The sequence below is a fragment of the Alligator mississippiensis genome, chromosome 2 (assembly GCF_030867095.1).
Source record: "Alligator mississippiensis isolate rAllMis1 chromosome 2, rAllMis1, whole genome shotgun sequence".
NCBI lineage: Eukaryota > Metazoa > Chordata > Crocodylia > Alligatoridae > Alligator > Alligator mississippiensis.
In genome coordinates, this window is record NC_081825.1 from 143,767,451 (window position 1) to 143,792,053 (window position 24,603).

Consider the following 24,603-nt stretch of genomic DNA (forward strand, 5'->3'; position numbering starts at 1 on the left):
TTATTTTAGATATTTAGGCAAGGACTTAACTGGGTTACTAGACTAACACCTTCAGGGAAGCTGCTCTTTATAATTTAACTTCAAAAGAGCAGGTTATAGAGCTCTCAAGCAGTTGTGTCAAAGACCTAGAAAAAATTAATGGCTCAGAACTGATGGTAAGCTTTTGAGAATGTTGCTTTGATTTATTGAGTGGTGTGAAGCTCCAGCATCACTGTGTGGAGAGCACTTGTCTCTGTGTACAGTGCTAATATTACTTCAAGCTGTTGTCAGTTGACTTGGTGAAATTGCTTAGACTTTAGTCTCAGTGTAGTTAGCTGGTGATGATTACCCTTAAGTATTCAAAGAGCAGAAACCCTGGGGAAATGCTGATTAGCTGCCCATGAGGGTGATGTTCCAGCCACATAAACAAACTCCTGAAGTCTTCTGGCTATAATGAGGACCAGGCCCCAGTGGTAAAGCCCATTCTGCACTGTGTTGCTGCATAGAGGTTCAGCAATTTGCAGGGGAAAAGTGATTGGAGTCAGTCCCTGTGATGCACGTAATCCACTAATCACCACTCAGAGACTTCTGGTGCTCACAAACAGCAGGAGGGAATTGGCTTTTATGAGCTGAAGGAGACACTGGCATATGTTGTTGAGGAGGGGGGAGGAGGGACTACTTAAATATTTATAGATTAAGGGTAGGCTGGGTCCCTTCTATTCTTTGTATGCCTGGCTCCCTGATTTCCTTTGGGAGATAATGAGAAATAGGAAATCCTAGCCCACCTGGCTAGTAACTTAATAATAACTGTTTTTAGCCTCCTCCTGCCTTCTCTCTTTCAACCTACACATGTCACTGCGAGGCTGCTGTACCAGCAAAGAAGGTATCACAAAACTTAAGTAGGTATGTTGTAGGCATACATCTGAGGGGGATGCATGCCAGAGTTTGGTTAGCTTTACCCACCACCCCATCACATTGGTGGCTCATATTCATTTTGTGGTCAAACAAGACCCCCAAGTCTCTTTCAGTCGTGGTGCTAGTGAGCATAGCACTGCTGAGCCTGTAAGTATGCTGAGGGTTCTTCCTACCAAGGTGCAGCACCTTACACTTCTCTGCATTGAAGGTCATCTGGTTTTGGTTGGTCCACTTTGAGAGTGTGTCCAAGTTGGCCTGTATTCCCAGCCTGTCCTGCGGTGTGACAGCCCTCCCCCAAATTTGGTATTGTCCATAAACTTGGCCAGTTCACATCTGACTCCAGATCTGAATCTAGGTCTGACCTAGATCTGAATCACAGCTGGTCATTGATGAAAATGTAAAAGAGTAGTGGCCCAAGTACCAAGCCCTGAGGACTTCACTGGTAACCCTGCGCCACGTTGATTTGCTCCCTTGAACCAGTACTCTTTTAGACGGACCCTGTAGCTAGTTGCCTAGCCATTGGACCATATGATTATCAAGGCCACAGTTCCTCAGCTTAACTATGAGGACATTGTGGAGAACTAGGTCAGAGGCCTTCTTGAAGTCCAGATATATGATATCCACATCATTTGCCTTGTCCAGGGCATATGTTACCTGGTCATAGAAGGAGGTGAGGTTGGTCAGGCAAGACTTGCCAGTCACAAAGCCATGTTGGCTGGCCTTCAGAAGCTTGCCTTCCATTAGTTTGGCATTGATGGATTCCTTGACAATTTTCTCCAGTTGATTTTTCCAGGGACAGACATCAGACTGATTGGTCTATAGTTCCCCGGGTCATTCCTCCTCCCTTTCTTGTAGATAGGGACCATGTTGGCTCTTTTCCAGTCATCCAGGACCTGCCCAAGTGCCACAATTTTTCAAATATCCCTGCCAAGGGGGATGCAATGATGTCTGCCCGCTCTTTCAAGACTCTCAGTTGCATTCTGTCTGGGCCCACGGACTTGTGAATGTCCAGTTTCTCAAGGTGTTCCCTCCCCTGATCCACATTGGTTTTAGGCCTGTCACCCACTCCCAAATTGGTTTGTCCCATTCCTGCCAGTGTGATTTTCATGGGAAGGTAAAAAACCGATGCAAAAAAGTCATTTAGGAGATTGGCCTTTTCTTGGGCATCTGATGTCAGTTGTCTTGTTGGATCTCTCAGAGGCCCAATACTATCTTTGTTTTTTCCTACTTCTCACATATCTGAAGAAAGACTTTTAGTTGTCCTTGATCCCTGTAGCTAGCCTAAGTTTGGTTTGTGCCTTGGCTTTTCTCGATCACTCTCTGTAGGTGTGGGTGAGTGCAGAGTAATCCTCTTTGGTAATGCTTCTTGTTTTCCAGCTGCTGTAGGCTACTTTTTTGAGCTTAATGAGGTCCAACAGTTCCATATTCAGCTGTGGGAATTTCCTTGCCCATTGACTTCATTTCTTGCGAGAAGGGATGGCTTTGCCCTGTGCTTCAAGGGTTATGTTTTTGAGTGATGACAATTCCTCATGTACTCCCTTTTCTGGGGGGGTATGGCCCTAATTCATGGTCACTGTCACCAAGCTTCCCCTCAATCCACAGATTGCTCACCAGGTCCTCCCCTCTGGCTAGGACCTGATCCAGCAATGCCTACCCCCTCCATAGACCTCCTGGGTTAGGTAGAAGTCATCGATGCATGTGAGAAAGCTATGAGACCTGTCAGATTTGGCCATGCACTCGTCCCAAGAGATGTCAGGGAAGTTGAAGTCCCCTATGACGATCAAGCATCGGGAGCATGCAGCTTCAACCAGTTCCCTATTGAATACAATACTTTAGTTACACAGTGGGGAAAAAAGTACCTTCTTTAAGGGCAAACCAGCACTGTATAGGAAATGATTTTTTTCACAAGTACTTTGCAGGTGTACTGAGATCAAAAGGAAGTAGACAAGGTACCTTGAGCAAGTGGAATAGTGGAATCTACAGATGCATCTGTAGGCTGACTGTGAGCTGTTTAAAAGTGGAGGTGGCAGTAGAGTATGTTGCTTAGCTAGTTAAACAGAGGACTGAAGAGAATTCCTGGACTGAGTCCATTTCCCTGAAGTTGCAGACAACCATGTCATACTGAAAACAATGGGAATGCTCCCAAAGAAACAATTATTCACTAGTGAATATCTTTTTCCTCTGAAATTCAAAATCATTCAAGACAGTTGATCACTGTATTATAATCGAATGGTGATATTCCACAGCGCCTAAATAGTACTTTTCATCAATACTCAAGATGCTTCGAGTATAGTATTAATCTTGTATTATAGATGGGAAAATTGAAGCAGGTGCTGGGGAGACTCCCAAAGTCATCTAGTAGTTCATTTATGGAGCCAGGCATTGAACCTACATTATCCTAGCCCTAATTGAGTTTCCTTCCTACTTGACCACACTGTCTTTCCTATCAGCTGCTTGAAGAGCAGCAAGAGTCATAGAAAAAAAATAGCAGTATTTTCACTGAAATTACAATAGTCATAGAACTCTCACTTGGCTCTACTAATAATGCATGAGTACATCCTTTGCATTCCTGTTTACTGTTTGTGTATTTTTCTATTTAAGCATCCACTGTCAAGATCTTCCTAGTCCATACCCATTTTTGCATTTGACATTAGGAAGTATTAATCTGGCATTGACAAATAGTGCCAAAATTCTACTTTTACTTATGCATCAAAGGGTGCATGAATGAATATCTTCTATCCTGTTCAGGTTAACAGTACTTTTAATACTGATGAAAACCTACACTTATATAAATCACATATAAAATGGTTTAATATTGAATATTAAAATTTATATAAATCAGTTCTAATCATTTAAAACTGTTGCCTTAATGAAGATCAGCCTCTCAAATCTAGTACAATGCAACAGCCCTTGAAAGTCATTGCAGTGTCTGCATGAATGGTGTAGACACATCTACTGACATTCTGGTGGCACTTAAAACACAGTTACAAAATTAGCTTTCATTGTCCTCTTACAGGCTTTGGCACTGTAAGAACGTATTAGTAATTAAGGTTCTACATAACAACATATGCCTATAAGGATTTGTTAGATAATACAAAGAGTACTATTTCCTATATTCCTCCGAGTATTGAGCTCCTTTGATCTGATGTAAAAACAGCAACACTGCAGTTTATACTTTCTTTTCCATGATGCCATAGAATTATAATTTTTTGTAGGTATAGGCCTCCTCTTGTCCCAAAGGATCTTAAAAGACTCCCACAACATACACAGTGATTGCATCTTTTATTATTAGTGTGCAGTTGGATGGAAAAGGTAACATAGCAGCTGTTTTTCTGGGGACAGACTATGACACAAGAGTTTAGGATAGAGAATATCTTTTGAAAGAGATTTCAGACAGACAGAATGTCAAAGTTCTGATTTGCTGAAAACAGTAGTATATATGCCTGCCTACAGAGAAATGCAGGATCCGACAAAGGTTAGAAGCAAAACTTTCTGAAGCAGATTCAGGCTTCCCTTCTTGCACACTGGATCTGCAAGTAATAGCACAAGACAACTTTGGAGCTGGAGACAGTTTCATTGCTGCTGCATTCACAACACAGGTTTATCACTTAAAACCTTCCACATTTGTTAATAATGGGATAAACATCACAAACATCTAGGAAACTAGTAGCCATTGCACTTCTTTTATTTTGCCAATGGTGTCACTGCTGTACTACAAGATTTTGTTTTCCTGTAGATATGGAGAAATAGGAATAAAATATTAATATTTCAAAGGAGGAGTAACATAAATTGCAAAATATTACAGAATGAGAAATATTGTGCATTGGTGCTCTGTCATTAAGAACAGGGTTTCAACAGGTGAATGTAGTGTTGCAGATCAGTTGGCTTTATCATTTCCCCATCCATTTATGCATTTCCTCTTAAAGTAGCAGTTCCAAAATATTTCGATCTGAGAATCAGTGCTATAACTATAATTATGATTAACTTCGGACATCTTTAAATTGTAAGGCCAGATCCTCTGGTCTGGCCCTGATGAACTGGTGAATTGTGGTTAGCACAGCAGTAGAGGCAAAAAATGGCTGTCTGAAGTTTTTAGAGCTACCAGCATGTATCAGTTCAGTTTCACTGCTTCTTTAGGCTAGGGACAGACATTACTCATAAACCAGGTTAAGTGATCAGAAACTGGTTTAAGCCTGTAGCAGAACAGACATTCAGTGCACATAAAGCAGTTTGAAAATGGCTGAAACCGGTTTGAGATAAACCTGGTTGAATGTAGTATCAGACTTAACTGATTTGGCTCAAACCATTTTATACAATGTCTGTCCCAGACCCCTTCCTAGTTTAAGTTAAACTCCCCCAGCATCCTGGCATGCTCTCTGGGCTGGGCAGGGCTCTCTGCTCCACTGCAGGGCTGGCCCCTCCCCTTTGCTTGCTTGCTGGAGCTCCAGCAGAGACTTGCAGGCACAGAGTATCTGCCTGGCTTCCTCCTGCTTCCCCCTGCCCCCTCCTCCCCTTGCTGCTCACAGCTGAAGCAGGGATCCCTTCCTTGTACAGCATGGGTGGTAGCCAGCATGTAGTATGCTAGGTAATGCTGAGAGGTGTTTGTGTAAGGTAGACAGAACAGTGTTTTTAGGGTTTTTTGAAGCTAATCAATAGGTAATGCCCCTCCTTGGAATATTCCCTTCCTTGCAAAACATTGTTTAAGAAGAGCATGAACTAATGAAAAGGGCTTTGTTTTCTGATGGGGTGTTAAATGCTGATAATAACAGAGCTGATAAATGCTCTGTTATCAAGGCGGTGGGGGGAACCCCTCCCTAATCATAGCATCCCACCAGGACCTGGCCATGCCCCCTCCCCCCTCAGCTCAGCACTGTGGAAGGGAAGGGAAGGTTAGGTTGACCTAGCTCCCCTGGCTTCTGGCCTGAGCCACTGCATGCATAGGCCTGTGTTTCTTTAGTCATGAGGGGATGGCTGTACAGTTACAAACTGACTCAGCCTAACCTGCAAAGATTGAATCAATTCAGGCACAGGCTATTTGAATGTTTGTCCCTAGCCCTGATATCTGCCCAACTGCCAGCGGACACAAGGGGCCAGTCTCATAGGGAAACTCAGGGTGAAAACAGATGTCTCCGGACTGTCTCACTTACACTGTCATAACATTTTTATTGGGGTACAAATAGCGATCAAATAAACATTGCTACTCTTTGTCACACCACACAAAAGGAAACTTAGTAGTATGACAAAAGTTAGTAATAGATGCTGCCACTTTATTCTGGCAGATATCTATTAGCTCTGTGGTGGGAGAGTACAGGCAGCCTGAGCTGATCCTGTTCTTCAGCCATCCTGGGCAGGTACTTCAGAGGCATCAGGGCCCCTCAAGTTCCCAGAGCGCTTGCTTGCCTTCACCCCTAACAGAGAGACACCACAGGGAATCTTGTGGTGCCTCTCCATGAGCAGGGAAGTCAGATTTCCCCACTCAAGCAGACTCATCCCCTACGATTGCATGATGATATGTGTTTCGCCCAATGAAGCAGATCAGCTGTGCCATGATACATGACAAGGAACCATCACTTCACCTCTGTACCACTCAGTGATTTTCCCTAGGCTGGAGGAATCCATCTGAAGGCTGCTTCAGATGGCTTTACAGTTTTTTGGTACAAATCCTCTACACTAACACCCAGAACTTTTACTGATTCACCTTGGAGTTTTCTAGTGTAACCAAAAGGAAATTTAGTCAAGGAAAAGCCCTCAGATTTTTGTATGTCTGAATTAAGTTGTTAATTTCAAAGCCATAGCAATTAAGTGAGTCAAGCAAAATACTTAGACTTTCCCCCACCCCAAATTGATAGTGTTAGCTTCCCTCATAGGTGGAAGCATCTTGTCTATTTTTTAAAACTCACTGATACTGTATTTCTACTGACAAAGAACTGACAGAGTGTTTATCAGCAGTAGATGTGCCTGCTTTGGCTGAATTGCCAACGCATGTATTTAATCTTTTTTACAAGTTGCAGGCTATGGCTTCAACAATATGATGGCACCCAATTGAGAGACCTAAACTGAGGAAAAAGTACACATCAATTTTTTTGTCTGGGTGGAGAGGGGCGAAGGGGAGATCCTGTGATCAACTAGCTTTGCCAGCCTAAGACGGTGTTTCTGATCAAGCCACTTACTACTCCTTACTACAAAGGCTCAAACGACTTGTATTAAACATTGTGAGTAAGAGAGAAAGCTGGCTGAGACTATCAGTTCTGTGGGCATGCCCTGTCTCCACAATGAAAGCACTTTGCCCATAAAAAGCTCCATGGACCTTTTCAGAACAAAATAGTTTCATCTTAATCTGCCAACAGCAGCAGCACAGGGTATTTGCAAGGGACTAATGGCTAACTGGAGCTGATGAGCCTGAAACCATCATCTCCTGCTCAAACTAGTCATGAATTCCCAGTAAATGCTGTGTGTTCCTGCTGTCAGTGCTTAGTGCCCTGACATTGCACAGCAGTCAGGGCTGGTGGACCCACATGTCCATTTAGAACCCTACTGAAGTCAATAGGTCGCCATACAGGTAGGGAAACATGTCTGTATAGCTTGTTGCATTGGAACAACTACAGCTTGAATAATACTGTAAGAGTTAGACCCTGAAGTTTTAATCCCCTTGCTATTGTAGAGAAGGGGCAAAATGGAGATTAGGTGAATTGGTGGCTACAGTTGGGTACCTCCCAATATCCTTGATTTGATATCACAGGATCAGGTCACTCCAGATATATCATTGTATTAGAATGCATTAATATGATGAAGATAAATGTGGTTGAATTTCCTTTCTTGAATCATCTTTGTTGTGGAGCCTCTGTATTTTGCCCAGAAATGTTGTATTAATTGTTACTGGATGAAGAATTAAAAAACAAATCTCTTGAGGGGAGGAGGTATCCAGAAACCTGGAAGCGGCAAAAGCATTTCTTACTCATTCTGTATGTTCCTTTTCTAGATTAAACAGCTCTTAGCTTTATTGAAAGTTAAAATGAATGGGGCATATTGCTGCAGTGCTGGCACCCTCCATTTCATAGAGCACTTGGGTGTTTTAGTGTTATTTGCCAGCTGTGTAGAAGCAGCTATATATAATTTTTTTCTTGTTGGATTATAGTGTTATGTTGGGTCAGGGGAGAGTTATAAGGAATAACTCATTTGTTGTTCTATCATAGGAGGGATAAAGAGAACAATCCATAGATAGACATAATATTTAATCTGGAGCTACTATGTTCACTTTTTGGGGGGAAGGATTTTACATTGCAGCTAATTCCCTACAATGGAGAGTATTAACTAAATTCTTTCCTGACTAATGATCCTTGTAACTCAAGAGAAATCAAGAAAGTCACATAGAATTTGGCCCCAACATTGGCATCTGCCATAACTTTGAATTTGGGTGTGTTCCTAAGATTTCCCAGAAGCTCTGCTTTTGAAGACAATTTTCCTAGGAAATGGAATTATTATCTTATCTTTTATTCTTTCCAGAGAGAGACTTCCATGATTAGTTCAGTGTTGGCTCATCCTGCTGAGTTTTAGCACAATACAAAAATACAAGGGAGGAAAGTAGTTTTTGGCCAAATCAAAACTAAGATTAGTACTTTAATGTTTTCTTATTCACAAATGCTTGTGGATGTATAAAGAGTGTGAAAAAATATTAAGAGGTCCAAGGTTGAAAGCAAGTAAGTTAAAGCATGGCACCTATACAGGGCTAGATCTTCCATTAGCATGTCTCTAATGACTCCATAACTATGCAAAAGATATTGTTTGGTGGATATAATTAGGCCAGCTCATGATGTGTGAAGGTAAATAATATAATCATAGAACATTATTGTTTTACTTTCCTCAACAATTCTTAAAGGGTAAATCTGGCTCATCTTTTGTATGTGTTGTTCTTTTCATATTGATGGGACTCGATAACTGAAGTTACCTTGCTAGTAATAAATAAGTGCTCATCTTCATCTTATATATTGGCTTAGACCTCAAACTATAGTGAGTTTCCATAGTTCCATTGACATCACTGGAGCTGTCATAGAACAAAAAATCATAGACATGTAGGGCTGGAAGGAATCTCCCGAAGTCACACATGAGGCAGGATCATCCCTATCCAAACCATCGTATACAAATTAATTGTCTAACCTATTAGGAAAACTACACAATCAACCACAACACAACAACAAGACATAACACCTTAACCTGCCACAGATAAAGCAGGGGGATCATGGTGGCCAATGTTTTGCTGTGGCAAAAGTTGTTAAAATATGCTCAAGAGATACAAGAAAGAGGCCATGCTTTCTGCTACAAAGGAAGACAAAAACCCCAACAGTCCATACAACTCTGAATAAGGGGTAAAATTCCCTTCCTTCCCCAAATATGGTGATCAGTCAGACCTTAAGCAGAGGGGTAAAACCGTCTAGCCAGGAATCTATCAGTTTATGCCAGCTGAGACTCTGGCCTATTGTATTAGGAGAACCCATATTGTACATGCTTTGTTCAATCGATAACTCTCAAGTGTTTTCTTATGGTAGAGCTGTAGGTTAGGAAGTTAAAATAATGCTTCTACATTAAATGCTTTGGGGCAGATTTCCCACTGATGTAAACTCTTTTAAATGGAGTTATGTTGGTTTAGGCTCCCACTAAGTCTGAGAGTCCAACTTTATTTCCCTTAATACACACTGCTTCTTCTGAGTAATAAGACATCATATCAGTGATGAAACACCTGAGAAGCACCAATAGGAATTGTTTGTTAATGACAGCATCTGATGGCACATATAGGACTATGTAGGCAGAGCGCTGCCTATGAACAAACAAGATCTAACCTCTGGCAATTATTGGACACAGTTTCCTCTACAAAAAAAATCACAAGGTTTGCATCTCAAGATTTTAGCAGCCAAGCATAATAGAGTAAGAAAGGTGTCAGGTTGCATTTTATCTAATACAACAGGATGCTGTAGGCAACACTGTTTGAAATTGGTTGAAAAGCAGGTGACAGCCACCCAAGTATAGAGTCTCCCTTCCTTGATGTATTTTATGCTGTGCTGTTGCTATTAATTTCACAAGTCCTGCTTGTAAGTGGGGAAGTGAATGAACGATGCAATAGTGTTATACAAAGCCTTTTTGGCTTAAGAAGTTCTTAGGCTATTTAAACATGTTCTATGTAATCCACTTAATTGTATGTGTAAGCTTGTCAGGAGAACTTCCAGCAAAAGCAAATCAATAATGCATTCAGAGAAGTGGCAGAAAAACCTGTAATGCAGTGTTCAGTCTCCCTGAGTCCAGAGGCTGATTTGATTCCAAGTCTTGATGGCTAGGTTAATAATTAGAACAATAGCTTCTGGATCTCAACATAAAGTAAGTCAGGTGTGCATAGTGTATGAGGCTGATAGCAAGTGTAGCAGAAAATGTTGGTGTGGAATTACAAGCCCTACTGCAGTGTAATTCTCTAGATAATGCAGGGTAGGTGCCTGACCTCATTGTCAAAAACCAATGGGAGGCCAATTCTTGGAAATTACATTGCAGTCTCCCAGTTTTAAGGACTAATTCTGTAATTTTTTACCCATAGCTCTCATCTTTTTTATTTTTAGGGGACTAAAAGTAGAAATAAACAGGTGTCAGTATTTGTAAACCAAAGCACTTTATTTTAGGAATTTGGCACAAACCACAGACACGAAGGCCACGTCCAGATGAATGTGGATATTTGGTTCTGCAGGGACAAGTAGCAGCAGTGCACCTTGCGCCACTGCTGCTTGTACCTGGGGCATGCCTGTGCCACACACAGTTTGGCGTGCAGCAAGTTACCCTGAATGGAGTAGGGGAGTCTGGGGCCAGCACTAAGCTGAGGCCAGCAGCCTTACCTGGGGTTCTGGGGGTTTCCTCGGGCTGCAGCAATGGCTATTCTGCCATGTGGAGCCTGCACTATACGTTGCAATAGCTAAATTGGGGAGGAGCTAGGGAAGAATTGCAATGACTTGATCACCAGGTGTATCAGAGGTAGGGATTTTCTAAGAATAGCTTTTCTGTGGTTTAAAAGTATCACTGAAAAGTAATGTTAAAATGTTGGGACCAGGTTCCGAAAATACCTTATTCAGCCTTGCAGGAAATCTGCCTCCAATGTTATGAGGTGTTTTGACTCAATAACGACTGTTTTACCAATCTGGCATGTTAGTTTTACAATGACCTGGGTTAGGGACAGAAGTTACACACAAACTGGTATAAATGATCAGAAACTGGTTCAAATCTGTAACGCAACAGAAGTTCAGTGTGCATAAACCACTTTCAAAGTGTGGCTGAAACTGGTTTAAGATAAACCTGGATGGATGTAGTATCAGACTTAAGTGATTTAGGTGAAATCAATTTATTGAACTTCTGTCCCAGATCCCCTCTAGATTCAAGTTAACTCACAGTGATCCAGCATCCTGGGATGTTTTGCATTGCCACCCCCCTTCTCCCCTCACAGGGTGGGTGGGGTAGCCTTGGCTCAAGCTAACTGCTCCAGCATTGCAGGGAGGCATGGTCTATCACCCACAGCTTCTGGCCTGGGCATGTGGCTACATTTCCAGAAACAGAAGCGAATGTCTCTGTCTTGGAATGAATTACTGGGTTCAGAAGATTCCCCGTGCTTGAACAAAGGACGTACTCACGGTTGTTCTCACTCTTGCAAAGCTTTATTTAAGGATACTCGCAGAGGCAGGCAATAGGACAGAGCAGAGAGGATGATCACTTCACATCGGCTCTAGGCAGCAGCCGCCACCCCACATAGTTCCCCTGGCCCTAGAGTGTCTCGATCCCGGGGATGCGATAGCTTGTGCCAGGCTCTGCACAAGTCAGGATTCTTGCTAGAGTTTGAGGAACTCCCGTAACTTAAGAATGTACAGCTTATATAGTCTGGAGTAAATTACGTTATCTCGAAATAGGGATTTGGTTATCTCAAGCTAAGAATTTGGGGATGAGTCGTGATCCAACACACCTGGTGTTTACTGCATTCTGCTGTATTACAACATTCTACTATCTAGGTTCATGGTTCGGTCACGCTCACAGAGCAAGAAGCTACGTGCTATAATACCGGCCTACTATGGAGTCAGCATGCAAAACTCTTGTTATGAGCATTAAGCAAAGCCCTTACTATTACAGTCTCTTCACTTGCTTATTGGTTCAGTCTATGCAGCTTAGACTAACCTGTGAAGATTGAATTGCTTCAGCCTTGGGCCTTGTAACTGTCTGTTCTTAGCCCTGGAGTGTAGGGCAGTGACCTTGAATTTATTTTCACGTGAGATGAGACCCCTCAACTGAGGCATCCCTTTTTAGCTTGGCTCTGATGTCCTCTTTAGTGTTGGCCCAATATTTTTGCCTGTATGTGTTTCTTTTTTGTCTCTTGACATTTGTCCTTCTCAGCTATTTAACATGGGAGCTTGGTCTTTTGCTACGCTTTTTAATGTATGCAAAACAATTGGGCCTTGGTCTTAGTTACTGTCTGTAGATAGAATAGCAGAATTGCTCCTGATTGATCAGAGGCTTGGACATAGAATTTGGTGCATAATCTATAGTATATGAATCCATATCTCCTACATTCTAAGTTAATACCCTAACCACTCACCTGATAACTATCCTGACATGGGTATGTCTCTCTCTCACCTCCCCACACCTTATTATTTATGGGAAGCATCAAAATCTCTCAGGCTTGTTGTGATGCAAGATGGAAACATTTTTGAAATCTCAAAAATGTTTGAGAGGCAGGAAAGCCATTTCCAATCCAGTTCTTATAATGGAGGCATGAAATGTTTTATCTAAAATCATGCTGGGGGATACCTTTATCTTAACATCCAGGCAGTTCCTTTAGCCTCTCTTCTTTCAGCACCAGGTACAAATTCTTAATTTCCAAAAATGCAGTGCATTATTTTGCCTCAGTGACTGCATCCTTTCCTTCTCTTTGAATGTGCAAAACCCCAAGCCTATGTAGAAGCAGGGTTGCATCCTTCAAGCTCTGTTGGGAGTGAAAAGCAGCTGTCACTCTCAAATGTGAGTAACAAGAAATCTAATTTGTTGGGTGGAAAGAGTTAAATGAACTTTAACTGAAAAGCTCTATCTCTCCCTCTCAGGGTAGAAAATAGCCAAGGGCAACAGCGGATGACTAATGTGTAGAATATTGCAATTAGTATAGCAAGGTACTTACAGGGATCAAATTAAAAAATTCATTAACGTACGCACTTAATTAAGAAACACTTTTCGGTTTACATGATAAATTATGACACCTATTAAATCTTCTAGTACAAGCTGTAATGGCTTCTTTGCTCCTGGGCAGAGAACTATTGCCTTTGAGGTCCTTTGAACTTCCCCAAGGACCAGCAGCATTAGTTACAAGTGTATTAAAAACGATGCTTTTTTCCCTGAAAGGTACAAGCACTGCTTTATTGGAAACTAATTTAAAGTTAAGCAACCAGCCCTGGCATCAGTAGACAATCTGCAAACACAAGGGATGCTTGAATAAACAAGAAGTGACCTTGAAAAGAAATAAGAACAAAGTGTGTGGTGGGTGGGAGAGGAGGAGGTAGGAAAATAGGTCCCTAATAACTATCACGAAAGTGATTTACAAGACTGGGTCCTGATCTGACAATGAGATGCATGCATCTCTGTGTGCACAGAGCCCAAAAAGTTCAGCTGAGCTCTGCCCAAGCCTAGCAGTCTGGCCAGCAGCATTGTATTATAGGCTGAATAGCTCTGAGTTAAACTTTTCAAGCCAGAGAGTAGCCACTGGCAGCTTTTTTTTTTTTAAAGGAAGTAACTCATCTTTTTAAACAGCAGAATGAACAATAGTAACACTCTTGAAATGATTCACAACAGGCAAACATTCATTACTGAGGCTCTACAGTATCAGGAAAATAACAGCACCTCACGATCTGTAAATATTTAAAGGTATCATCACCTATGATGGAAGCACCTTCATATTTGTAATACTGAGAAGTGATTGGACCCCATCCTGGAGGGAACTGGTTCATACGTATAGTAATAGATAGGGTCTTTATCCCTGATACTTTACAATCTAAATATGCAAGACAGAAAGGGGGTAGGTGAGGTAAAGAATCATTCTCATTTTACAAAAGGAGACCCAAGGCACAGTGCAATAAAGGGACATGTTTTTAAAGGTATTTAGGTACATTAAGATGCAGATTGAGAGCTAGGTCTGAAAATCCCACTCAGATAAAAAAAAAGAAGTAAAAAGTACACCCAAACCTAATGACTCATCAAGGTATCATGATTACAGTACTCTGGTTTCTATAACCAAGGGTAGACAAAGGAATAATGTGGCTAGTATCACATCCAGCTGCCCCAGAGTTCCTGGCCTGAATGACTGGGTATCCATTTACAACTGAGTTTACCTGAGGTAGCCTTTAGGATGAGTCTATAGCAGCATGCAAATCAGGAAACCCTAACTATCCGACCACTAATGAAAATCTTACCAAGTCCCTAAATATTTTTGAAATACTGGTCCTCTTAATCAGCCAAGACACAATGTTGCAGGGAATCTGGACAGAAACTAGAAATTTGAATCAAGATTTCCTGAGTCCCCATTCAATGCTTTGAGCACAATTCCTTCCATCCTTTGTGTGTGCTCCCATAGAGGAGCATATTCTCATTTAAATGCACTTGTTCTACACAAAAAGCTGTGAGGGCATCTGTATGCCTTGTTACTGAAAACAGCCACTATGTTCTCCCCACACTGATGCAGGTTTGGTGCACTGTAAACAAGGAGTGGGGGCTGTGAAACTACTTATAAGATGGAGATCTGCCAAGACCTTTGTGACAGAGATATCCAGGAGCTTGATTCTTCATTTACAAGGGAGCTGCCCAGTTTTGCAGTTTCTTTTGTTATGAAATGGAAGAAAAACAGCTTTTCTAAATTTCTATAAACCGAGGGACTAAAAAACCATTTCAAGTCTGTTGAAACATTCTGCACTGACTTCAACATTTTTGTTCTTTAGAGCATGGTAAGTCATTCTGAAGTGGAAAATCAAACCCTTCTGTTTCCACACAGAAGAGGTTACCTTAGCAAAATGCAGCTTTCAGTTTTTCATTCAAAACTGATGTCCCAGGCTACAGTTTTCTGTAGAAACATTTTGCTTTTGCTGAATGTGCATTTTATGATGACAAAATCATTCCACTAGAAAATTTCTAACTGCTTGAGTTAGTAGAGCTTCAGCAGGAGGCAAGTTTCAGGCTAGCAGATGCCAGCACTGAAGGCATGACTGTCTCCAGTGTTTTAATAGTATGGATACTCCAGGTAGTGGATCTAGGAATGTGACCCTTCCATTGGGTAATGAATTAAGTGCATGGTAAAACTTGCACAATTTCTGCCTGTTTCTTCAATCATAGTTTCATAGTTGGTAGGGTCAGAAGGGACCTGAACAGATCATCAAGTCCAACCCTTGGCCCTGGCAGGAAGGAGTACTGGGGACAAACGACACCGGCAAGGTATTCATCCAGCCTCCTCTTAAAGACCCCCAGGGTAGGAGCCAGCACCACTTCTCTTGGAAGTTGGTTCCAGATCCTAGCCGCCCTGACTGTGAAGTAGTGCTTCCTGATGTCTAGTCTGAATCTACCCTCTGCCAGCTTGTGACCATTATTTCTTGTCACTCCTGGGAGTGCTCGGGGGAACAGGGACTCCCCCAATGCCTGCTGGTCCCCTCTGACTAGTTTGTAAACAGCCACTAGATCCCCTCTCAGCCTTTCTTGTGGAGGCTGAACAGATTCAGGTCCCTTAGCCTCTCCTCATAGGGCCTGCCCTCCTGCCCCCTGATCATGCGAGTGGCCCTCCTCTGGACCCTCTCCATGTTGTCCACATCCCTCCTGAAGTGCGGCACCCAGAACTGCACACAGTACTCCAACTGCAGTCTGACCAGTGTTGCACAGAGGGGGAGGATCACCTTCTTGGACCTGCTTGAGATGCATCTGTGGATGCATGACAAGGTACGGTTGGCCTTCCTGACTGCATTCCCAAACTGTTGGCCCATGTTCATTTTGGCATCAATAATGACTCCAAGATCCTTTTCTGCCTTTGCACTGACAAGAAGGGAGTTTCCCAGCCTGTAGGTATGCTGCTGGTTCTTCCTCCCCAGGTGTAGCACCTTGCACTTGTCAGTGTTGAAACCCATCCTGTTCTCATCCACCCACCCCTGTAACCTGCCTAGGTCTGATTGTAGCCTATTCCTCCCTTCTAGCATGCCCACTTCCCCTCACATCTTAGTGTGGTCTGCAAACTTGAACAGGGTGCTTTTTACCCCCTTGTCCAAGTCGCTGATGAAGATGTTGAACGGTGCAGGCCCAAGGACCAAGCCCTGGGGAACCCCACTGCCCACATCCCTCCAGGTCGAATGGGACCCGTCCACCACCACGCTCTGGGTGCGGCCCTCCAGCCAGTTAGTGACCCAATTGACTGTGTAGGTGTCGACGCCACAGCCCCCTAGTTTTTTAATGAGAATGAGGTGAAAGACAGTGGGGAAGGCCTTCCTAAAGTCCAGAAAGACTACGTCCACTGTGACACCTGCGTCTAAGGATTTTGTAATCAATTGTATCAGAATCTAAAAGAACTGCAGCATAAAGGAAGTGTTCTGCAGCACTAACTCTCACTCCAGAAGTTCTATCTTGTAGTACATTCTGACCACAAAGAGGGGTTGATTCTCCACCTAACAGTTGTCAGCTACATCTGTGAGAAGTCAGTGTAGTAGAAGGTTACATTCCCTCTACATCAGTATAAGGTACAAGGCAATGGAGAACAAAGTCTTTAAATGGCAAAAGGATTCTGTCAATGGATCTGCAAGGGCACTTCCTCTCCATATTTACCACTGAACTTTCTCTGAGTAATTTTAGTCCCTAATCCATCTTCTGCACCCCATAACAGAGGGGAGAGTTGAGGGTACTGTGTATTTGAACATGTCAGATTCAGTTTTTTGAAGAGCTCAGCATCCAACAGCTTCAATTTAGTAATGAAATCAAGTGCCCAGAATGTGTCTCCAGTAGTAACTAGGGACTTCATTTTGGGATATAAATGAGATTTGAGTACTTTGGAATAGTTTTACTCCAAATATGATTGGGGAACATATTTTCATGATCTGAGCCTTCTAAAGTAGATCCAGAACATTTTCTAAAGCTATATACAGTGTCTTCAGACTGTAATATGGGATTTATTTAAGGAAGGAAATTGGGTTTTGCATTTTGAAAGCTGTTAATAAAATGCATACAGTAGTTTTTTAAACTATGCAAATCATAAGTAGCCAAAAGATATATTGTTAATTAAACATTATTGGGATAAAGTAATGCTTATAACCCCTCATATGAGAAGCAGGAATGATGTTTGCCCTGTAGGAGGTATATAAATATAATCTGAGGCTTTCTTTCTCTTCTTAAATATATCTCCATCCTTCAATAAGCTAGAAGTTTGTATAGGTATTGTTTTCCAAATAACCCTCTGTTTCTATGTACAGATATGTGCTTTAAATAATTACCTTGGAAGTGCTTTGCATACACATTTTTGGGGGGAGAGGGGCAATCCATGGCTCACTGAGTAAGTCAGTGGGAAGACTTGCTGTTGACATCGGTCCTCTTTTGATTAGGTTCTTTCCTCTGACAACATTAAAGATATTTTCCTCTGACATTAAAAAGGGATCCTTAAGATCTCAGCACTCTTAGAAACTCAGCCAGATTCTAAGGTGAACTGATTTAAAATGATCAGCATTTTCACTTATATATTACAGCTTTCAAGAGCTTCCCTATTCTTACCTGAGATTGTACTAGACATACACTAGAATTAAAGTGCTGTAACTGAACACCATGGAACTCTGGGAAAAACTGGGTCCAGACTTAACAACTGAAGGTGATTGCGAATTGTTACCACAGGGCATGTGTTGATGACATGGGCATTAATGTAGAGTGCCTGAAAATTTTAAAGCGGCTTTTTTTTGATGTGGTGTGTTTGTGTTTGCACGACACAGTGTTTATGTTTGCATGAATGGCGTGTGTCATCCCCCCACAGGGGGGAGTCAAATACCACTTTACCCCTGCAATGTCTTTCCTAATGTATTGCAGCAGGAGGCGCACGTAAACCAACCAATCTCCCCAGTCCACACCCCCAGACTCTCACTGGACAGTCCGGACTCTCACTTGGAATCTCCCCTGGGTATGGTCACTCCAAAATCCTTGTCACTTGCTCCTGCCTATGCTCAGTCAGTCTGGTCTATCTCTGTCAGTACGCAAGCCCAAAGACCCTATCACAATCCCAACGAGAAGCTCCATGAATCCTCCTCTTCCGTTCCTTTTCCTTCCCATCCCACCATGTTACAAATATTTGTGTTTTTCTTTTATTTACGATAACTGCTATGATAACTACTATGATATCATAAAATGTTTAGGGTTTAGAGTAGCGGGGCCGGGGGTGTGTGGGGGGGTGTTTCGTGCTGCCTGGTTGCTTGATAATTGCTGTCAGTGTTGGTGGTGGCAGCCAGCTCTTCTGGCTTCGGGGGGGGGGGGGGGTTGGATTACATTTCCCAGCATTCCCAAGCTCACTGATCTTCATACAGTTTCCAAAGGGGGCTCCCATTGGAACCCTCCTGGTCCCTGCCCATGATTCACTGTCAATCTGTTTGTGTAGTGCCACATATGGCTTTTGGAGGTCTGTTGTGAAATCTTTTTGAAAATGTGGATTGCTGTTTGCCTTGGTCCCCCACAAACTTAGACTGCCAAGAGGTATAGTTAACCTTCTCACCCAAGGGGGTGGGGTGATTCAAACGTAGGTGATGGTGCGTAATGTCTCCTTCCCCAAACCACTGACATGGAGGCAGAAACCCCTGACCCAGTCCACGTTTCCTCCCCCCCACACTCCTGACCGTCCTCCCCTCTGTCCCCCATTCTCAACCCCACATGCTGCTGTATAGACACAGATTTAAAGTGTAAATGAATTTATTTTAACATAACCAAGAGAAAGAACAAAGCACTCCTAGGTGTTGTTGTCATCAATATAGCCTGTCAGACATGGACTTGCTGCTCCTGGGAGCAACACCCATTTTATTCCCTTATAACCCAGCATATAAGATTTCTGCTTAGCACATTCACAGAGGTTTAGACTTTGACTTAATTATGGCATGCATGTAATATCAACCATGCACCACATTCATGATTGCATGAATAAATAAGTTTATGCAATGAAATATTTTGTTGTCTTTTAATAACTCAATATCTGGGAACCCCATTAGAAAAGTTTTTTTCAAACAGATTTCAAAGTGAAACGGAAGGTACTAGGTTATCCTTTCTAGTGATTTTCATTGTGAATTGTTTGGTGTGAAATAAGATTTCTGATGAGATCTCCAAAACAGCTGCCAATGGCTGCTAATCATCATTTTTGTCAGAGCTTATAGCTTCAATATATCTTTCCTATGATGCATGAGAAGTCTTACTGATTTCAAGAACAAGTACTAAAAATCACTGTGAAATAAATTTTTAAGTCCCATTTCAACTAAATGCACATTTCTATTTATCACAGAGAAGGGTAGTTGTCCTGAGAAGAGATATCTCACAGAAATCTGACCTACATGCCTTTTTATTTATTTTTTAAATATGGGTATTCTGTATTCCAGGCAGTGTTGCTGGGTTGTCTACAGGATGAGGTGTTAGTGTCACTCAATTTCTTTCCTAAGACAAATCTTAGTGATGGGATGCAAAGCTTTGGAAAAAAAATGGATCTTGCTTAAGAGGAAGGTGTTCTGAATATGTTTTCTAATTCTTTCTAATGCTGGTAATTTGTGATGGTTCAGAGACACACATTCAAACTCATCACAGAATGAATAAAGAAAGGGAAGATGTCTGTATTAACAAACATTTGATATACTGCACTGTGTATCTGATATTAAATTGTCTTGGGTTGCAAGGCAGAAATGCTGTACCATATGCTTACACAAAATACCTGTAGGGGTAAGAATTTGAAAGCTGTATGTATTCATTTCTCAATCATTTTTTAATGTGAGAATTTCCAGCAAGGGCTAATTGTGCAAGCTTTACGTATATCAGAGGGTACTTAGTCATGTGAGTAGTCCTGTTGACATCAATAGAACAATTTGTATTAGTAAGTGCTTGTATATATCAGTAAAAGTGACACAATCTTGCTCATCCTTTTGGTTTTGATATTTATAACAAGAGTAGAACTACAGAGGATTTGCTGAATAACTATAAATTTTTGCACAGAGACACAGCTTGATTCATGTGTTTTAATGATAATGGATACTGTTAGGGTAAAACTCAGAAAGATATTTAGACATCTAAACACCCATTGATTTAATCTGTAAACTCCCATGAAAGTCTGAAAGATTGAAATCAGAGGAACTTTAGACACCTAAATGTCTTCTCGGGCCTGGTCCTTGCTATTATATTTTTAAAGAACCAATTGTGTATTTGGGCATGTAGAATGAGTCCCAATCCCAAGCCTCTTGAAGTCAATGCGCATGTTTACACAAGATGCTTAACTGCACAGTAGTGTTGCTTATTGCACAGTAAGTATGTACATCTACACATGAACATGCTTACTACAAAGTGAACCTCACTACTCGTAACTTTGCTACCTGCAAATGCAAGTAGCAAATTTACTCCTGATTAGTAACATCACAATAGTGCTTGTGTAGACATCTGACCAGGAGCAAATCTGCTCCCAGTCATCAGTCCACCAGGGGGTGGGAGATTGCTCCCTGCCCTCAAGAGCTGCCTACTGCCAGGGAGGGCTCCACCACAGGATCCTGGGTGGGGACTGTCTTGCTGCCCTGGTAGCAGGGACCTCCAAGCCCACTGCTCTGGATCATGATCAGGGAGATCCTCATCTTCCAGCACCAGCTCCACAACCCCAGGGTCGGCTCTGGGAGGCCTTTACCTCCCAGTGCCAGCTCTGCAGTCATGGGGCCGGCACCGGGAAATAACGATCTCTCAGGTCTCCATCCCCTAATTGTGAAGGCAGAGTGGGGCCTGGGAGATCCCTATCATGGATAGGAGCAGAGGGCTTGGAACTCCCTGCCTTCTGGGAGACACTGTCCTGCCCCAGCAGCGGGCAGCCCATGAGATCAGGGTGTAATGTCCCAGCCCCAGCCAGGAGACAGCTTCCTGGTGCTCCCTGCCAACCCCTGGGCTAGGACCTCCCTAGAGCTCATGCAGTGGTGGCAGGGGCCCATTGCAGGGCCCCAGGAAGAAGAAGCAGCTTGCTGCCATTAGCAGCAAATCTGCTGCCGGTTCCCTGCATGTATAGATGCCTGCCTAAGACCATTTACTTGTGAGTAGTTTACATGCAAATAAACTGGTTCCACATCAACTGCATGTGTAGATGCACCCACTAGGAATTTTTCTGTTATCGACAGTGTGCTATGGATTCATAGGTGTTTTGGGCACTGACAGATGTGTACTCCCCACTGTAACTCATGGGTCTTTGCAGGAAGTGTCATGAATTACTGTGACAGGGTGGCTGAAACACCTTGTCATGAGAGCTCGAGGGATGAAACAAAGAAGAGAAACTTACCAAGGGAGAACCCAAAGAAAAGAAAAATGGTGGTAAACCTGGGCAGGAAGAATGCTACACCATGGTGCCGAGCGAAGGGTGCGCCGGCGTCACGTGAGCGGCGGCCATGAAGGAGACGTGCGGGAACTCTAGGCTGGAGAACCAGCCTCAAAGGCATTATGGAATAACATCTCCAATTAGCTTGGCTCCTCCTAAGGAAATAGATTATATTCACACGCAGAAATTAACTGAAGCAATGAAGCCATTTGGAGTATTCGAAGATGAAGAAGAGCTAAATCATAGGCTAGCTGTTCTTGATAAATAAAAATTAAAAAAAAAACAAAAACAAAAAACAAAAGGGGGTCGGACTCGATGATCTATTGAGGTCCCTTCTGACCCTAACCCTAACATCTATGGCTGATTAGAGGAATCATCTGGGGCCATGACAGATCAAAGGCTGCCACAGCAAACCCCGCTGCCCTCATTCAAGCCCGGAGCAGGGGGAAGAGAGACGGCCAGGAAAAAAGAAAAGAGCCACACTAAAGAAACAAAGGAGGAGCAGCTGGGAATCGGGGGAGACGGCAAATTACAGTCTGCCAGGGTCAGCTCAGCTGGCTCAGGAAGGAAATTTAAAGGGACACCAAAAGAGTGGTTGGCATTGGTCCCAGGGAGAAAAGAAGAGAGAAGACTTGGAGAGGACAGATAGAGCCTATGCGGGGAGAGACCAACCCTGCAGCTCAGAGGAGAGTCCCAGCATCCGACTTACCTGGTGAGGGCCAGCAACAAGATGGAGGGGACTTCACCATTGGTGTGTTCAGTCCCAGGGAGTGAAGTTAACCTTCTCAGGAACCTAGAGGAACAAGGAAACAAGGATGAGATTACACCCTGGAGAGGGGTAAATCTGGTTGGCCCTGAAGATTAAGGGTGGGATTTGAACCCAGGAATGGCCATCTTGGGACCCATGCAGGGAAGAACAGGGCAAGAGGCTGAGATAGAGGTATACCCTCACAGGGAGTACATAAGACCGGGACTGGAATCCTTAGTCCAATAGATGAAGAACAACACGTCTGGAACATCAGGTGCGGTTACGGCAGGGTATGGGGATGGTGGAGCCCTGCGAAGAGAAGCTGACCTCATGAGCCTATAATAGATCTTTTGTCTCTCAAGAATAGTGTCTTGGCATCTCTCTTTCTAACATCAAGATGTGGCAGGTGAGTTTCTAGGGACAAAACACATCCCATTCCAGCAGGAGGAGACAACTTGGCTCCAGGCAGCATGTCACCAACCTCTCACATTTACAGTGATCCCCCGAACGCAAAAAACACTTGCTATTGCATCCAAAAGGTTGGGGGATTGAGCTCCAGTTTGGAATGGCTGCATGTCTGCAGCTGCTCTCCCCTAGACCTGCCCCCACTCCTCTTCCAGCTCTGGTACTGTCTTCAGAATGGGAGGGGGAGAAGGGAGCAGTGGGAGCTCTGTCTGGGGTTTGTCTAGCCTGTGCCAGAGAGTAGGGAGGGTAGATTGGAGTCCCCATGAGTTGTACTGAGGGTTCAGATTGTTGCACAATCAGTCATTTTTAAAGTGCTCTGGAGCTATGCTCTTCTGTTAGGGCATGGTTGTAGAGCACTGCAGGGGCCCAGTCACACAACAAGCCTTCACTTATGTCACTGCCCTCTGTTTCTCTGTCTCCATTGTGGTTTCATTAGCAATTCCTATAGCACTGTTCTGTAAGTGGTGTCTGTTTTCACGTTTAGTTTACTACACCATCAGTTAGTAGCAATCTTGCCATTAGAAATGTTTGTAGCATGCTTTAACATCTAAAAGTCCCTGCATGTAACAGAAAATGCATTAGCAGTTGAATTGGAAAATTCAGGGATTTATTATTCAGCATGCATAGTCCTAAAAAGTCTGTGCACATTTTGAAAATGTTTTCCTACTAATGTGCAGTTCTGCATATGAAGGGCCTTATTTTCAGAGGTGTCAAAATTTTCAGCCTGTAGTGTGAGGTGCCTTAGAGCAGCCTGATCTTTAGCAAGAACAAAGCATCTACCAGGTTAAAATGAGATTCTTTAAAAGTATCTCAGGTTGGCTTCAAATTATTAATATCTTGTGAAAATCATTGCCCTCATGCACAAGTTTGACTGATTTTTCTCACTCTACAGCCCTTCTGAAAAATGTGCTTTAATGTTAACTATCTCTAGGCAAATACAACAGACTCCATCTTTCCTGTTTCTGCAGAATTCAGAAGCAACATTCCCATTGACTTTCATGGGGTCATGGGCAGGCTCCAGATCAAAAACTGTTGTAGATGTAACAATGTTTTGCTGATTATAACAGGGTGCCTGCAGACCACAGATCAGTGGAGGAAGCAACCAAGAAAGAGATTCCACCACTAAATTTGGGAACATTTTTCTTTGTCTCTGCATTCCTTTCATTTAATTTCTCCCTAACCTTTCTAGGATGGTTTTTTCCCCCTCTTCATCCTGTTGGAAGTGGTGATGAATACTGATGAGGACATATTTGGTTTTAAGCCAGCTAGTCACTTTTGTTTAATTAATTGGAATGGTGATTGGCAAAAACCCAGCCCAAATTTTTGTAGGTAATTTATAGCATAGGTAATCGTTTACTCTTGGATAATTTTCTATACCTGGAGGTGGCAGAAGGTAATGGTTATTGAGGTCCAGATGCATTTTTAATAAATGCCATTTTAGGAAGTTGCAATTACTTATAGTAACTTATCTGTTTAATTATACAGATTGTTACTTGAATTGCACAGTTATACCCTCTCCCTCTCCCCGTTTATTTTCTTGTTCTGGTTCCCTGGACCTAACATCCAGATAAGCAGCAGTATGTGGATATGGTGCTCCCTTTAGTCCCACTGGCACATATGGGCAGGAGGGGGAGAGTCAACATTTTACTGTGGCCTGGCTAGTCCAATTTAGCAGGAGTTGTGTGGAGTCTGAATTCATGCCTGTCATCATCCACTAATCGATCACTGCTTACTAGGAGCGAGCAGGAAGAAGGGGAATAAATGTGGTTCAGAGGGGTATCTGGGGATCATGGTGTCACTGAGGGCCATGCAGTTGCATCGTACAGTGCACCAGCACACAGATTTAGGGATGCTATTTTATTGTACCAGAAGTCTCTAATTGGCAGGCTCAGCAAATAAGTAAGAGGGA

At 42.8% G+C, this 24,603-nt stretch overlaps 1 long non-coding RNA gene across 1 annotated transcript; it reads right to left on the reverse strand.

The window, feature by feature from the left end:
* Positions 1–4,159: 4,159 nt before the first annotated feature.
* LOC109285861 (uncharacterized) lies at positions 4,160–21,741 on the reverse strand. The gene is made up of 2 exons (XR_002093758.2): positions 21,446–21,741; positions 4,160–4,424 (listed from the first exon to the last, which is right to left on the reverse strand). It is a non-coding gene; the product is annotated as an uncharacterized LOC109285861 (long non-coding RNA).
* Positions 21,742–24,603: the final 2,862 nt, after the last annotated feature.